The sequence below is a fragment of the Pteropus vampyrus genome, unplaced genomic scaffold (assembly GCF_000151845.1).
Source record: "Pteropus vampyrus isolate Shadow unplaced genomic scaffold, Pvam_2.0 Scaffold287, whole genome shotgun sequence".
Taxonomy (NCBI): domain Eukaryota; kingdom Metazoa; phylum Chordata; class Mammalia; order Chiroptera; family Pteropodidae; genus Pteropus; species Pteropus vampyrus.
In genome coordinates this window covers 1,833,091-1,841,867 of record NW_011889068.1, presented here as the reverse complement: position 1 = coordinate 1,841,867, position 8,777 = coordinate 1,833,091, and the positions used below count along the sequence as shown (strand labels likewise).

Sequence of the window (8,777 nt, the reverse complement as noted above, 5' to 3'; positions counted from 1 at the left end):
GTTTTAAAAGAGTAAGAGTTACTAGGTGACATGTAGTAGACTGTCATTTTCCAATGGGGAAATTGAAACTCTGCCTCTTTTCTGGCTGTCTCTATAGCAACGGTTAAGGATTTGTGTTTGCTGATATTCTTTCACTAGTATTTATAAGAATGTAAGCATGTTCCTCTAGTAAGAGTAAATCTAGAATGTTCCTAACTGATTTGTTAATTAGTTTCATTTTTTTTTAAATTAGGTTTATAAAGTTATTAACTTCTTCTCCACTTGAGTCCCTTGTCACCTACCCTCTCCCACTCCTATTCAGTTTCCTGCCGCTTAAGTTTGCTAGAAGTGCCATAGTACTCCATAGGGATTGTTTTATAGAAAAGAATATTGTGTTTATCAGCCAGACAGTGTCATCAGGACTGCAGTGAAGAAATTCCAGGAGACTGCTGGAAAACTTTTTTTATTCTTTTGGACTTTGGGACGGAAAGCTGAGGTAATCATACTCAGCTCACTATCACCACCTATCTATTTAAGGCCATCTCTTCCTCTATTTCTTTATTTATGTAATATTTATCTATTCCTTTTATTTCCATTACCTGTCCCCATAAACATGACGGCTATTAATGTGTTTGCTATGAATTCTTGTATAAGTTGTGTTGATTTGCCTGTGTACATAGCTTTCATTTTCACAAATTGCATTCTGCTATGGCTAGGGTTGCCAGATTTAGCAAATATTTGGGACATACTTATTTTTTAAAAGTATTTGTTGTTTATAAGAAATTCAAATTTAATTGGGCACCCTGTATTTTATCTGGCAAGCCTAGCTCTGGACCTTTTCAGATCTAACCACACTCCTATTTCTAGTTGCAGCTGCATGGAAGCCACGGCAACCATCCACCACAATTTACCCTGACTCCGCAGAGATGGGCCTCTCCGTGGGCTCTAGCTCTCTGGTTCGATGAACAGACCTGTGATCAAAATCTTTATTACTCACTGTCTCCACTGCTACTGTCTTAGTTGGGATTTAGGTCTGCACATGATATTCCTAATCTAATGCTCACTGCTTCCTGAGGTTTCTAGTTTATGCTCACCATTGATCTCCCCTGCCCCCCACCTCACCCCTCACACACACACACACACACTCCTGGCCTCCTTAGATATGGCAGCCTACCTTCATTCTGCCTCTTGTATACTAAATAAGCACTGGTCATGTCCTGCTTGGCCACCTGCTTTTCTTTGAGGCCTGGTTTATTCACAAATTGATCACTTAATCACATGTTCTTCCTCTGTAAGCATCCATAATTATTTTTCTAAAATAGAACTCTGACTATATGCTTTTTATAATTTTTTATAAGGCTAAATCTTACATCATGACCTATTGTGTCCCTCCCAATTGGGCCCTATGTGTTGGTGCCATCGCCCCTCACTCCACACTGAGGGTCAGAGAAAGGTGCAGTTCTAATGATACTGGAGGCCTATTTGTTTATAAAATCTTTCTAAATATTTTTCTTTCCAAGTTAGGATAGGAGTTAGTTACTATGACCAACGTCCAGGATATATGAAGTGTTCATTGTCTACAGAATCTGACACGTTTCTGGCAAACGGTTGTTTCCTCTCTCTTATTCTGTGAAGTCACCATATCACTGCAGGGCTGGGGGCTTCTCGAGGCTTTGGCAAGTTCTCTGGGTCAATGCTGTGAAGTTTTGAAGTCTGCTTTCCTGAAGTTCACTATCTACTCATTTTTAGCTGTTTCCTGCTCACAAAATCTAACTTCATATGATCCTTTACCAAGATTTTAATTATTTTCTCTTATTAAGACAACTCTTTCTGTTTGTGTGAATTGGGTTAAGAGAAGTAGTACTCCTGTTTGCTTCTCCTATCCATAATACCAATAACAATAAAAACAAAGTCCCTAATAAATTCATAATAATCCATAATTTTAAAAAGCCAGTTTGATTTTGTTTTCTCATGACTGGGCCTCGATTGATGGTTAATCACTGACAAACCTACTCATCTGTACTCTCCAGAACCCCCCTCCCGACTCCCATTCTAGCATGGATCCTGTCAGCCTAGACGCTGACCAGAATGCTATTTCCCCTTTCTCACCAAACATCTACTTTTGGGGCCAATCCCATGGGTACAAAGTGGCATCCTAATAATGTTATATTTGCATTTCTTCTATCACTTATGAGTTCAAGCATCTCTTTACATCCAGTGTAGTCAACCAGATGTCTCCTTATATAAACGGCCTGTTCATGCCCTTTGTCCATGTTTCTACTGGTTGCCCCAGAAAAACTTTAAAGCAAAACTATATACCTTTACATTTTAAATAAAACAAACACGCTTTACTATAAAATCTTATGTGTTCACCATGGGAGAGTGAGTGACCTGAACAAATAAGAAAAATATTTAAAAACAGCCACAATCTACTCACCCACAAACAACACACAAAATATCTGTACATACTTCACTTTTCTTCTCAGTCTCTGTCTCCCTTTCTCCAAAATATGTCAATATTTTAACACAATATTGTAACAATTATTTTTTAAATTTGCTTTTTTCCCCTTTAATACATCTTCAGCATCTTTACATGTCAATAAACAAACTTGTGAGGAATACTTTTAATGGCCAAATACTATTATACTGAATTAAAATAAAGTGCCATAACTTTATTTTGCTCACGTTGGTCACTTAAAAGATGTCCAATACTTTCCTTAAATGTCACTTCATCAAATTATCTTTATGGCTAAATATTCATATATACCTCATTATTTCATTAAGATATATTTTCAGAAGTGAAATTTATAGCTCAAAGACAAATATATTTTTTAAGCTTTTAATTTGTTTTGTCCAATTGTTCATCAAAAGGTTGAAACAATTCATATTCCCAATAACAGTGTATGAGTTCCTGTTTATTTCAAAACTGATATGCAAAATATGCTTATTATTTTCATTTGCAATTCCTTGATTGCTAAAGAGGTAGAATCTTTCATTTGCTTTCTGGTTCTTTCCAGTTCTGTATATTCTTTCTCTTTTGTTTTTTATATTTATTCATTTATCCAACAGCCTCTTGTTCTGTCTTTTGTTCATTTTTCTCTTAGGGTATTCAAATTTTTATTGATTTTAAAGTAGATATTTAAAACTAAGACAGAAAATAGAAAGCAAAGGAAAACCATTTTATAGCCTACAAATTTAGAATAAGCATTTACCACTATATAGGAGATGATTTTAAATGCAAACTAGTGCTTTCGGTAGGCCATCTAATCTATTAAAAATCCGAAGAGAGAAGCAGACCACTGAATTTTAAAAAATTGAGTTCCCTGATTCTTCACAGGTATTTGTTTTAAAAGATAGTGTTGCAATTTAATTTAAAGTTTTGAATAAGAATTTATTTTTTAAAAACCTTTAAGTCAGTCATAAATTAAGAAAGTGAATGTCATATCTATAAAGTCAAATCGAAGTGGTTTGGTCATACACTTATCCTAGATACCATAAGTTACTGCATTATAAGATTTCATTTTTCCATAGCTTCTGCATCTGAAAATATTTCTCACCTAAAAAAATATATTAGCTCAGAAAAGGAAAGGATTTTTTAAAAAACAAATGCAATACAAATATAAATAAATGCTTTCTGTGTCTCCTAAGTTTGCAGAGTCTCATCAGTTTCCCTCTCAAATTCACTGACTCAGTCAACAAATGTATTAAACAAGTATTTACTGTGTGCCTGCTATGTGCCAGGCAAGTGTCCTCACACCCAAGAAACAGCATAAAATAAGACTAGGTCCTTGATCCTGTGGCTCTCACAGTCCAGAGGAAGTAGACAAATAAATAAACAACACGTAATTTATTTGTCTATTTATTTAAACAACAGATTATGTTTAATCTGTTTTTCCATGCCAAACACAAAACCCAAAAAGACTGACGAGGCTACTTTTTATTGGGTGGTTACATTACCATGTTTATTTCCTTCACAGTGTATACCAATATTTTATTTATTTGTTCACTTACTTATCACCAGCATGTCCCATTAGCTAGATATGCTATATGAGGGCAAGGAACTTATCTTAAATACTGCCGCTCTCTCTGTGCTTGCCACCAAACAGGTAAGATGCACTCCATAAGTTAGTTGAATAAATGAGCAAATGGATGAATGAATAGATCCATAAGCATTCTAAACAAAAAATATAACCATGAGACTGATGTCACATACTCCCCTCTAACCTTATGCAATGCAAGATATGCCGGTTCATCTCTACCCTTTATTTTTGGTCCCTAAAAGTCGTTTACCTACAGATGGTGAAATAGCTCTACCACCACTTTGTAACTGTAAGTTTTCTAAAAGACTAAACACCTTATGCACACTGATGTTGCTTAGTCCACATGCATATTTGTCCAATGAATAAAATGCTAATAGATGTATCTCTTGTTCTGAAAACCATTACTGTCCTTTGATAAGTGTTGTTTGCTTAAGGTTTTATGATCTCTGGTGTAAAAGCAGAAATTCAATAACTTGGTGTTAAGCCCTTCTTAACTTAACTTAGTTCCTCAATAAAGTTTCTCAAACCCATATTTCGTAAATGTCGACAGTTGCAAACCAGGGTACTGTGATGAGCTAGTGTAATGAGCGTAGTTTGTTAGAGCTGCCCTAACAAATCACCACAAACTTGGAGGCTTAAAACAACAGAAATTTATTCTCTCACAGTTCTGGTGGCCAGAAGTTCCCAACTGAGGTTTTGGCAGGGTCGGTTCCTTCTGGAGGCTCTGAGGAATGACAGGCTCCATGTGTGTCTCCTAGCTTCTGCTGGTTGCTGGCAATCCTTGGTGTCCCTTGGCTTATGTAGATACATCGCTATAATCTCTGCCTCTGTGTCCACATATTCTTCTCTTCCGTGTCTGTGTCTCTTTCTCCCTTCTCTTCTAAGAACTTGTGATTGAATTTAGAGTCCACCCTAGTCCAGAATAATCTCATCTTGAGATCCTTAACTTAGTTACATTTGCAAAGTTCTTCCCCCCCCCCCAAAAAAAAGGCCATATTATACAGGTTCTGGAAGTTAGAACATGGCCGCATCATTTTTAAGGGTTACCTTTCAATCCCTGCACCTGGGATTCCCTCCTATGATTAGAAGTTATGTGATTTGAGTGAATGGCTTATTGTATGACAGCCACCTCAGTTAAAAAATCATCACCTCATTTTAAAAGAATTATAAAGCACGAAATTGTGAATCTATTACATTTTGAATGGACTTTTTTTTCTTAGAAAATGAAATATAAAAGCTACATGTTTTCTATACTTGTTTGTAAATATCTATATAATATTGACATCTACTTGGTGAGAATAGTGATATAAATAGAAAAATGGCCGATGTTTCCAAAAACCAGCAAGATAGAACGAAATTATAATTGGCTAAAATGAATCTCTAAGGAAAAATATGCCAGTTGCATCTGAGATAAAAGGTAGTTCTTGTTAATCTTAGTAATTTACATACAAAGGGACAATCCTAAAGTACATGACTAGCTTAAAGCATCAAAAAGAATGAAGCCATCAGAAGAAGAACTGGGAGTCTGTCTACTGAAATAAAAACAAAGTTGATCTCATCGCTAATGTTGCCAGTGACAGGGCTAAACTTTCCAAGGTCCTCTGTCAGGCTGTGTGTGTCCTTGGAACATCAGAGTAAGGAGTACAGGAGTGTACAGCCATGTACCTTCTCTGGGGCTTTTAGGATGCCCTCTAAAGATGGAGAATGAGTCTGGATTCCTGTACCTTGTACTCTTGAGTGGATGTCTTATAACAGTGCTTCTCAAATGTTGGGGTGCATCAGAACCACCTGCAAGGCTTTGGTAAAATGCAGATGTCTGGGCCCACTCCCAGAGATTCGGCAGGTCCAGGATGTGACAAAGAATTTGCCTTTCTAATAACCTCTCAGGTAGGGCCGATGCTGCCAGGCTGCAGACCAAACTTTGGATAGCACCATTCTATGGCAAATTGAAATGACTGAATCCTTTAGGTGCATTTGCCTCATTCCACACATGGTCTTAGAAAGCACTACGCCTATTGGTGAGGCCCTACACAATCAATGAAGTCCACGAAACAGGTTGTTCTTCTTCCTAGAAGATTTCTCCTATTGGGAAGACACGAACACCACATGTAGGAGGCTCAGGCAGTTACCTGTATGGTGAGACCTGAGTATCATCTGCTCCAAGAAGTCTGCTTGTTCTCAAGCCTGGAATCCCATTCTGAAACACTCTTTCCTTTGGGTAAGGGCGTTGTCATCTCCTGACATTCAAAGGCAAATACTCCTGGGATAAGAACAACTGCCACAGACCTAGAACTTACTGAGTGCCGGCCTGTGCCAACCCTTTCGCCAAGGTTACCTCATCTAATCAAGCACTCTGCGGGGTAGGCATTAGGATCCTCTTCCTACAGAGAAGTTGCTGCTTGTAGAAGATCATGTGGCTGGTGACAGGCCATCCTGTGATTTGAATCCGGGTCTGTTTGGTGCCAAAGGACAAACTTTTAACCACTGCTATATTTATCTTGCAAATCAAACAACAAATGTTCACCCGATATTAACACCTTGCGGAAAAAAAATCACAGCACATGCTACATGGCAACCAGCTGGTAAAGAAGTGCTAAGGAGAGAGGAAGCAGAGAAAGGAGACACTTTTGGACAATTGCCAACTCCTTGACAAAGGAGGGCAAAGCTGGGATGCCACACTACAGAGGAGCAAAGAAAACATCTCCAGATCATATCCTGCAGGCACCACGAAGACTGAAGGAAAGGTTCAAAAGTTAACACTCCCGAGGAAACAAGGGGTGGGTGGGAGGGAGAAGATAAACTCTACTTGCCAGCAAAGGGCTGCTGAGCATGGGTGAATGTGCAATGCTTTCATGTGTTTTTTTTCTGGCAAGTTACATTCTGCATAGAAACTGCGGGACTGGATTCTATTTTAACTATTATGGGCAGCACGGTGGTAAATCATGTTGTTATCTTTTTTATTTTTGCATTTAATCAGTGGTCTATTAATAGACTTTTATAGATTGAGTTTTCTTCAAACTGATTGTGTGCGTAAGTGTGATTCTGGAATGTCGTCAAAGGAACTTTGAATTCTTTCACCTTAAGTTTCACATGCTTGGTAAATTATAACTACTCCTTTTAATTATTTTTGTATATATTGTTGGAGATTAAAAGGAGTGGTACAATTAATATAAAAATTGCTTCTCCTCTGAAAGGTGTGGATTCTGTCTGGACTAGTGAAATAATGAACCTGGAATGCTGATGATAGCTCAGGGCACTGTTGCTAATTCGGTGTGCATACACTGCAGCCTAAGAAGTTTTATTTTTTTAAGCTAAGAACTCGGGGTGGTTTGCATATTTGGGGTCAGGATATACAAGAAATCCATTTATAGGGTGGCACCCAAAGCACAGGAGGAATGAGATTGGTGGTGGAGACGCACGGCCCTGAATTAAATTTCCATCCTCCTCTCACCAAGCCCTGTGGCCTTCGGTGAACTATGAAACCTCCCTGAGCTTGTATCTCCTCATTTACGAAAAGAACAACATCTAAGACAACAGACCCAGCTAGTCCATGGTGTGCGATGAGAACAACACTGGTCTCTATTTCCCCCATCCCCCCCATCCTCAAACATCTGTTCCCCGCTGTCTGCAAAGGTCAAATAGGATCAGCTCAAACTCAGGAAACAGTCGAGAGCCATTCTAGGAGGATTCGCTCTCTGACTTGAAATAGAATAATAAAACTTAGTCCAACTAGGTTCTGAGATTTTTTTCCCTCTTTTTCAAAATCAAAGAAGCAGCTTTTTAAATGACTCACAAGAACTCTAGTGAGTTATTTCCTTTATAATGCTTTTCCCAAGTAAAGTAACCTTGGTTTCCTTAAGTATGTTGACACTTGAGTTGAATTGTAGAGGCACTAACTGTATGTCCATCATTTGGTCTTGATCCCTGAGCAAATAATAGGAATAGCACCAGTTTTTGAGAGCTGAGTGTGTGCCAAATATAGATACTTCACAAACATTACTTTGGTCAGTTCTGGTCACCAGCCTTTTTCTTAACTCCTACTTTGTAGAATAGGAAACAGGCAAATGTGCTAAGTACCTCCCCTCCCTGAGAGTCACTTAGCTTTTAAGGGGCCAAGCTGAGATTGGAACCTAAGAAGTTCTATCTACATATAAAGCCAGAGCTCTTTAATTTCTGTGATACACAACTTTTCAACTGAACACCTTTCCATACATAATCCAGAACGATGATGGCTGAAATTATGAAGACCTAATTTCTGACTCATAGAATGTGATGGGCAGAGAGCGACTATTTGATCCTAAAGCAGGAATTAATAATATTATTACTATTTCCTCTCCATGGTTTATTATCATACCCTCACTTAAAGTAACATTTAAGTTGGACTTTCTTGGAATTTTTCCTTTAGGCAAAATCTAATATTTTATTTGTGTTTGATTCACCCTTCTGTTTCTGGGAAGGAATTGTATAGGCCAACATTATAGCTTTCAATTTCGTTAACCATAAACTTACTTTAAGAAAAGCATTTTACATTATAACCCATTACTGTATTCCATGTATGTTAGTATTCTTTATTCTATTTGATTTCATTTTCAAAGAATCCTGGTTCTGACCTGTAAACTTGACCTCAAACTGACAATAGGTCATAACCTATGTGCAGACACATAAGCACACATGCTTCTGTACCTATGTATCAGCTGAATCATTTCAGACCTACAAACAAGACTCCTCTCTCAAGAACAACAGCTTTCAACCTCTTCC

General features: G+C 37.8%; 1 protein-coding gene across 1 annotated transcript in view; it reads right to left on the bottom strand.

Annotated features, from left to right (window-relative positions):
• GRHL2 (grainyhead like transcription factor 2) overlaps positions 1-8,777 on the bottom strand; it is a gene marked incomplete at its 3' end in the record, with an annotated part of 108,164 nt that overhangs the window by 61,722 nt on the left and 37,665 nt on the right. The window lies entirely within an intron of this gene.